The sequence below is a fragment of the Podarcis vaucheri genome, assembly GCF_965113315.1.
Source record: "Podarcis vaucheri genome assembly, chromosome: 12".
Classification (NCBI taxonomy): domain Eukaryota; kingdom Metazoa; phylum Chordata; class Lepidosauria; order Squamata; family Lacertidae; genus Podarcis; species Podarcis vaucheri.
The window spans coordinates 55,926,052-55,934,826 of record NC_138750.1 but is presented as its reverse complement, the minus strand read 5'-3'; positions in this window follow the sequence as shown (position 1 = coordinate 55,934,826).

Sequence of the window (8,775 nt, the reverse complement as noted above, 5' to 3'; positions counted from 1 at the left end):
TTTTCCAGGGACAGTCCTGGATTTACAGAAGCCGTCCCAGTTTCTGATTTGAGCCTGGAATGTCCCTATTTGCATTGGAGAAATGTTGGAGGATATGGAATTACACGACCCCTGAGCTGAGGAGATAAGTGGTAACTATGCATATACAACCTTTAGAAGACTTCCAAAGGCCGTCCCATATAGGGATTTTTTTATATGTTTTATTATGTTTTTATATATGTTGGAAAGAGCCCAGAGTGGGCGAGGGAAGCCCAGTCATATGGGCAGGGTTATAAATGTTAAAATCATTATTATTATGATAGAATAGGCCATCCCTATTTTCATCAGAGGAATGTTGGAGGGTATGTAGTTACTAGGTAAATTTCATAGATAACTATATTTAATCTCACAGAGTTTCAGTGGTGGGTGGCTTTCCCTTGGCTGTTTTTCCAACTGTTCCCCGCCCCCTCCAAAAAAAAAACCCCTGTCCTCTTTCTCCTTGTAAAAAATAAATAAATTGTTGGATAGAGGAACCAACTCTTTGCCCCCTTAATTAAAACCAGTGTTCTCTAAGCACTGTCGTCTGCTGACCACTTATGCCTCTTGTTTCCAAACCAGAGTGGGTCTTATTTTACCTCCCAGCGAGGAAGTGGGAACATATGGCTTCTGAGATAAGAGATTTATGTGCGCTGTCTGTGGAGCAGAGCGGCCACTTTCCACACAAATCCATTTATAAACTAAATTGTGCGTAAGCGGCCCATCGGCTTGTGATTGTTTTCTGTGGTTTTTCCGTACCGAGACTCGGTTCCCCCCACAACACACATAACCCCCCCCTTCACCATCCTATTTACAAAGGGAAAACCTCCAAATTTCCTGCGGGGAGATCATTTTGAAGCAAATGGGGATTTGTTGCAAATGAGGGGGACGGTCGGGTGCTTGGGTTAGTTAAAAAGAGCTCTTGTTTAGTTTAAATAATGAGTTTAGGACTAGCTCAGTGCTGCTTTGATACAGCAGGGCAGAGTCGAAAGTGTAAGCAGTGAGTTGTAGGACGCAAAAAGGGGGGGATCTACAAAGTTTAGGGTTTTATAGATGCAAATCCTGGTCCTTTAATAAGGGTCTCTGTGGGGCAACCAAATGACAGCAGTGATCCCAGTTGTAATATGCTTGCGCTAACTCCTTTCCCGACACCCCATAAACAGTCTTTAACATTGCACTTTAGTGAGCTATGTCCCTTGTGTCCAGATTCTGAATGCAGATAATTCTGGATTCCACAATGTCAATATCTTGAGCAAATCTTCATGTCTCCTGTTAAGTGCAGCTCGTGAATGTTACTTCTGCTGGCAGTGGGAAGAGGTGAGGAGTTAACACAAGGTTTTTAAACTCTGCCTTCTGAGTACGGTGGTACCTCGGGTTAAGTACTTAATTCGTTCCGGAGGTCCATTCTTAACCTGAAACTGTTCTTAACCTGAAGCACCACTTTAGCTAATGGGGCCTCCTGCTGCTGCCGCGTCGCTGGAGCACGATTTCTGTTCTCATCCTGAAGCAAAGTTCTTAACCTGAAGCACTATTTCTGGGTTAGCGGAGTCTGTAACCTGAAGCGTCTGTAACCTGAAGCGTATGTAGCCCAAGGTACCACTGTACTGCTCCTCTCTCGCTTCTTAGATCTCACTAGGCCATGGGTAGGCAAGCTAAGGCCCGGGGGCCGGATCCGGCCCAATCACCTAAATCTAGCCCGCGGACGGTCCGGGAATCAGCGTGTCTCTACATGAGTAGAATGCGTCCTTTTATTTAAAATGCATCTCTAGGCTATTTGTGGGACCTACCTGGTGTTTTTACATGAGTAGAATGTGTGCTTTTATTTAAAATGCATCTCTGGGTAATTTGTGGGGCATAGGAATTCGTTCATTCCCCCCCCCCAATATAGTCAGGCTCCCCACAAGGTCTGAGGGACAGTGGACTGACCCCCTGCTGAAAACATTTGCTGACCCCTGCACTAGTGTGGTGTAGTGGTTAAGAGCGGTAGTCTCGTAATCTGGTGAACCGGGTTCAATTCCCCGCTCCTCCACATGCAGCTGCTGGGTGACCTTGGGCCAGTCACACTTCTTTGAAGTCTCTCAGCCCCACTCTCCTCACAGAGTGTTTGTTGTGGGGGAGGAAGGGAAAAGGAAAATGTTAGCCGCTTTGAGACTCCCTAGGGTAGTGATAAAGCGGGATATCAAATCCAAACTCTTCTTCTTCTTCACTAGGCACTGCACACATTTTCAGTCAAACCTCTCGATAGGCACAAGAGCTGGAAAGGAATTTGTTTGTATATGTGTTTTATGCTACAGCCTCCACTAGGCTGTGGGTTTGTTTGTTTTTTGTACATGTATTCTGCAACATCTGATGCAATAAGAGTGCACCATCTACATCTCATTCCACTTTGTTGGCTGTTCTGCAAGACTCCCCCCAAGTCTGGAGGTACACTCTTGGATTCTAGTGCAGCAAAAACAGGAGAACCCGGAACATTTGTGTATAAACAGAAAATATGGGACATGCACTGCTTGAAAACAAAGCAGTGTGTCCGCCCCTGAAAGTTTGGGAGCTGGAAATAGCAGTGAAAATCACACTTAAACACCCTGAGCACAAATAATTGTGACTCTAATTCAGCTCTAAGATCCTCAAGATGCGGTGAGGGGAAATGCAAAAAGACACACGGCCTTGATTCTAGATGGTTAGTATTTAAATCCTGCAGAACAAAGACATTGCTCCAAAGAAAAGGGGGTAATGTTTGTCCTCCTAGACAGCGAAGGCTGCGGAGAGAAAGGACCTAAAACTCAGAAATGAAACTGCATCCTTCAGCGACACCTACTGGCGATTGTCTTTTGACAAAACTTAACCCGTAAACCAAAACACTTTTTTGAGCCAGTTCACGTATGAGGTTTTTTGCTGCCTCTGCATTTTGGGCTGCAGTTAGACATACTGGGAAGCAGCTAAGAGGAATGTGTTGCCAAAGTGTGTTGTTGTGGTTAAAATGGGCACGTTCACCTTCTCCACACGCTGGCACACAACCAGAAGTGTCTTGTGTCCTTGAAAGAAGAACATAAATATTATCTGGATGCAAAGATACCCAAGAAGGCAAGGAAACCTTTGCCTATCTCTGACCTACAGAAAACATAACTCTTTACCCTTTTATATCATTATTTTAATTATTTATTATTTTTTATGTTATAAAGGTAAAGGGACCCCTGACCACTAGGTCCAGTCGTGGCCGACTCTGGGGTTGCAGCGCTCATCTCGCTTTATTGGCCGAGGGAGCCGGCATACAGTTTCCGGGTCATGTGGCCAGCATGACTAAGCCGCTTCTGGTGAACCAGAGCAGCGCACGGAAACGCGGTTTACCTTCCTGCCGGAGCGGTACCTATTTATCTACTTGCACTTTGATGTGCTTTTGAACTGCTAGGTTGGGAGGAGCAGGGACCGAATAATGGGAGCTCACCCCGTCGCGGGGATTCGAACCGCCAACCTTCTAATCGGTAAGTCCTAGGCTCTGTGGTTTAACCCACAGTGCTACCCTCGTCCCTTTTTATGTTATAGTTTGGTTCAATTTTGAGTGAGAAAGGGGCGCTGTGGTCTAAACCACCAAGACCCTTGCGTTTGCCAATCAGAAGGTCAGCGGTTCGAATCCCCGCAACAAGGTGAGCTCCCATTGCTCTGTCACAGCTCCTGCCAGCCTAGCAGTTCAAAAGCACATCAAAGTGCAAGTAGATAAATAGGTGGCAGGAAGGTAAACGGCTTTCCCGTGTGCTCTGGTTTCTGTCACGGTGTCCCACTGCGCTAGAAGCAGGTGTCTGTGGACAAATGCTGGCTCCCTTGGCCTGAAAGTGAGATGAGCGCCGAAACCCCAGAGTCGTCTGCGACTGGACTTAACCATCCAGGGGTCCTTTACCTTTTGACCTTTACTCAGTCACTATGGATATACAAAAAGTGCAATTCTGAGTGCAATATTAAAGGAATATGTTATTGGCCATGGGACCAAATTTATCTGTGAACTGCTTTTGTTCCTCAAAACATGGAAACAAAAACAACTAAGGCAGTGGTACCCACCAAAAGGTAAAGGTAAAGGGACCCCTGACCATTAGGTCCAGTCGTGACTGACTCTAGGGTTGCGGCGCTCATCTCGCTTTATTGGCCAAGGGAGCCGGTGTACAGCTTCCAGGTCATGTGGTCAGCATGACTAAGCCGCTTCTGGCGAACCAGAGCAGCACACGGAAACGCCGTTTACCTTCCCGCCGGAGTGGTACCTATTTATCTACTTGCACTTTGACATGCTTTCGAACTGCTAGGTTGGCAGGAGCAGGGACCAAGCAACGGGAGCTCACCCCCATCACGGGGATTTGAACTGCCAACCTTCTGATCGGCAAGTCCTAGGCTCTGTGGTTTAACCCACAGCTTCAACCGCGTCCCTACCCAACAAAAACAAACGCACTAATCCAAAATGACCAACCAGTTGTTGAGTGCCCAAGGCCCAAAGTCTAAATGAAGACCTCCGCCTCTCCTGCTTCACAACCCAAGTGGGTTGAATTTGTCCTTGAACTCCAATGGTGATGCCTCTTGCTAGTCTGTGCGGAAGGAAGGTGTCTGTGCAGAAAAATAGCTTACTATCCAATGGCAAAGTTTACCTTTAAGACCCCACCCACTTTTCACTATGGCTCCGCCCACCAATGACTCTTAACGAGCATGATTCTCTTCTTCTCAGGGCTGTGGGTTCAAGCCCCACATTGGGCAAAAGATTTCTGCTCTTATGTGATCTCAGAATCATAGAATGGCAGATGAAGATGATGGACTATATGGAACTTGCCGAACTGGCAGGGAGACTTCGAGACCAGAGAGAAGAGACGGTGGAAGAAGATTCGAAGAAGTTTAAAGAATATTTGAAAAAAGTATGTTAATATTTAAATCTTAGAATAGCTTTGGAAGTGGATACAAACTGTAGGGTTAGAAGTAGAAGATACTGTATTTTAAAATAGTATTATTTGTAAAGGATAAAATGTGAAGATTGTTATGGTAAAATTAAGTGTGATAAAAAATTGGTTAAAAATTATGATATATGTAAACAGCTAAAGATGAGGTAAAATGAAAATCAGATGGGGGGACTTGGGGAAGCTCACCTAACAATGTTAAGAAAAAATAAGGATAAGGCAAGAATTTGTTTGTATTGTTTGTTTTTCTGTTTGTGTTGTTTATTTGTGTTATAAAATGAATATTTTTTGGGGGGGAACCATAATCATAGAATTGTAGAGTTTTAAGCGACCCTGAGGAATACGCAGTTGCAACCTTGGCATTATCAGCACAATCTCAGCAGAGAGGAGCATTTCTGAGCCTCCTTGGGCTAAAGTTCCCAAATCGTTAGTTCAATGTCAGAGGTAATGGCCTTAATTTCCCCTGTGATTGTTGTCCAAATGAACCGTCCTAGCCTTCCCACACTCACACACAAAGTTACATTGCCTAAATCAGGCTGTTTTATGGTAAGTCATTACTCAAGCCACTTTACGTCAGACCTGAAAAGCGAGTGGACAAAGGCAGACTTTTAAGATGAGACGATTACCTCCCTAGTGAACAATACAAATATGGTAGAAGTGTTAAATATAGCTCCATTGCAAATAGGAAGTCTAATAAATCAACAGGGATAGAGGAAACATGAATAATTTTTGGTTTTTTTTAAAAAAAGAATGCTTAAACTTATTTTGCAAGAGGGTGGATGTTCAGACCCACAGAAGAATGAGGACAATATCTAGGATTTAAACAATACCAAAAAATTGGTTAATGATTTGGCATTTGACATATCCATTCATGGCAAGAGATTTACGGTGAGCTTACACCAGTTTCCAGCAAGGCAGTTGTGATAGTCTTTAAGGTGCCACGAGACTGTTCCTTGTTTTTGCTGCAACAGATTGACACCTTTTATTATGGCATAAGCTTTCCATGTAATCATTGAATGTTACCATGAGTAGACAGGGGTATGAGGCAGTACTTTATTCCATTTTCATTTTCATTTTCATAACATCTCCTTCCTCAAATAATTTTCACATTTTTTATATATAAATATTTATTGAGATTTTCAAAAAATTACAAAATAAAAAGAAAAAAACAAAAAAACAAAATAAAAATAGTTAAAAACGATTCAGTCTTTCCATCACATATTTTCATTTGCTTATTTCCCAGACCTCCTCACGCCTCCCTTTTCTGTATTCCAATTCAAATTTTTAATTCAGCAAATCCCTCCCCTCTTCAATCATCTTAATCTTCAATTTTAAAATATTATAACATTAAGTTTTTACCTATTAATAACCATCTTCTCGTATTCTCTTATAGCATTACTGCTAAAGACCACTTAGTTTCTATCCAACGTCATTCTAACATTCATTAATTTTACAATATTTCTGAAGATAGTCTTTAAATTTCTTCCAATCTTCTTCCCCCGCAAATAATTTTCACATTTTATGTGATCTTTCACATGGCAGAAAGCCCATTCTGGAATCTAGCAGAATCTAGTGCACATTTCTGGGTTTACTGCTTCCCGAAAAAACCCCATTAACCTGGAAAATTGTGGGATGGAATTGGGGGCAGGATTCCAGAATGCAGCCCTTTCCTGCCTCCTTCCTGGGGGAACAGAAGAAGCATGCATGTACTTGACCAACAACGGTCTGCTGTTGCGTCACACCACAAACACTGCTGCAAACTTGGCGCAACTTGGTGGCACGTTGATCAAAAAGCCACGTACCCAAACACAAGTAACGCAGTACAAAAGAAATATGAGAAACTGCAGCAGAATTGCTAGCGGTATAACCAGCAAAACAATAATCCCAATGTCTGTATGCACTCTTGAGTGTGCAGTGTACACACACAAACACACACACACATATGTGAGTACTGGATAAAGTAAAGGTAGAGGGACCCCTGACCATTAGGTCCAGTCGTGGCTGACTCTGGGGTTGCGGTGCTCATCTCGCTTTATTGGCCATGGGAGCCGGCGTACAGCTTCCGGATCATGTGGCCAGCATGACTAAGCCGCTTCTGGCGAACCAGAGCAGCGCACGGAAATGCCGTTTACCTTCCCGCCCGAGCGGTACCTATTTATCTACTTGCACTTTGACATGCTTTCAAACTGCTAGGTTGGCAGGATACTGAGTACTGGATACTGAGTACTAGGTCCTGCTAGTAAACGTATACTGCATTTTTCCAGTTTGGAAAATACTCTGCATTCTTTATTTTCCAAATATACTTTTTAGAGAGGGACAGTCCTTGCCATCTTCTTCCTATTGGTACATCAGGTGAGCTTATTCAAGCAGCTAAGTATAGGAAGGCCCAGGTAAGCTTTTTCAAACAGGTATGGTAAATATAGGGAAGGCCCAGTTACTTAACTGGAGGGCTGAGTTACACAAAAGTTTCATACAGCTGTCAGACTGCATTAGTTTAGCTCCGCAGTGCAACCAACTCTGTAACATTGTCCATTGCTGTTGGATAAAAGGGACAGCTGTCGCTTGATGGTAAATGCCAACGTGCATGTGAAAGTATCCGCATGGGACATTGTTTCCCATGTCCAAACATGACTAAATATAAAACTTCATTGTGCAACCATAGACTCTCGAGGCTGGCTTGAATGAATCAAATCAGCGTCTGACTAGCTGGTGAGTCACCCAGTTGCTCTGCGCATTTTAATTATAGGAACAATAGAATGGAAATCAAGGAAGCTCTCGACTCCCAAAGGCTCTTTGAAACTGCCATGCTTTGGACAGCTGAGCCACAGCTCTCTTTAGCTCCTCAAAAAGGTTTATTTGGGGAACGTGTGTGAGTGAATTATCTGCCTTGGTGGAGGCTGTTCTCTGCGTTTCAGGGAATCATACAGAGTTGCAGCAGGCACCTGCCCCTGCAGGATGAGTAATCTCAGCTCACAGAAGTCTTTCCCTAATGGCAATTTATTTCCGGTGACAGCACACAATTTGAGAGGAAATGGTTCCGTAACATATTTAAGCAACCCAGCTGCAGTCACCAGCATCAGTCTGCATACCAGTGAAGGCAGAATAAGCTACCCCTTTCCTCTGTGTTTACACTCTGGTTGTGCACACACAATCCCTGGAATCCTTTAATCCAGGGATGGGGAGCTAGATCTGGCTGGCCCTTACCCTTATCTAGGCGTGACGCTGTGGGTTAAACCAGTGTTTCCCAACCGGTGTTCCGCGGCACACTAGTGTGCCGCGAGACGTTGCCTGGTGTGCCGTGGGAGGGAGGCGGGCGAGTCGGGCGACGAGAGGCGGGGCGGCGAGGAGAGGCCGCCCAGCGTGGGGCTCTCGCCGTCTGCCTGCCTGGCTGCCTGCGTGGCGCTGACGTCACGGGGCTGTAACACGCCCCACATAGGCACACGTGGGGCGGCGAGCGAGCTCCCTCCCACATCCCATCGCCGCTCGCTTCGGCCGGCCTACTGGGCTGTCGCAGGCGGAAGGCCTGCGCATGCGCGAGGTTTTCACGCCTTCGGGATTCCCTTCACGCCTTCCTCCTCCCGGGTCCTTGAGAGCGCAGGAAGCGGCAGCGCGAGACCGGCGTTGAGCCTGGTAGGTATTGCGCTTGCCAAGGCAGTCATTTGGGAAATGAAAACTTGCAAAGCAAGCAACCAGTTCAATCTGAAGTACGTGTATGCTTAATATCCTGTATCTGAAACCTGTTCTGCCCCCTCCCCCACACTTGGTGCCATTTTCATCTACACATGCAGCAGAGTAAGTTGACCCAGAATAGTACCAATTCAGATGGCAGATGTGA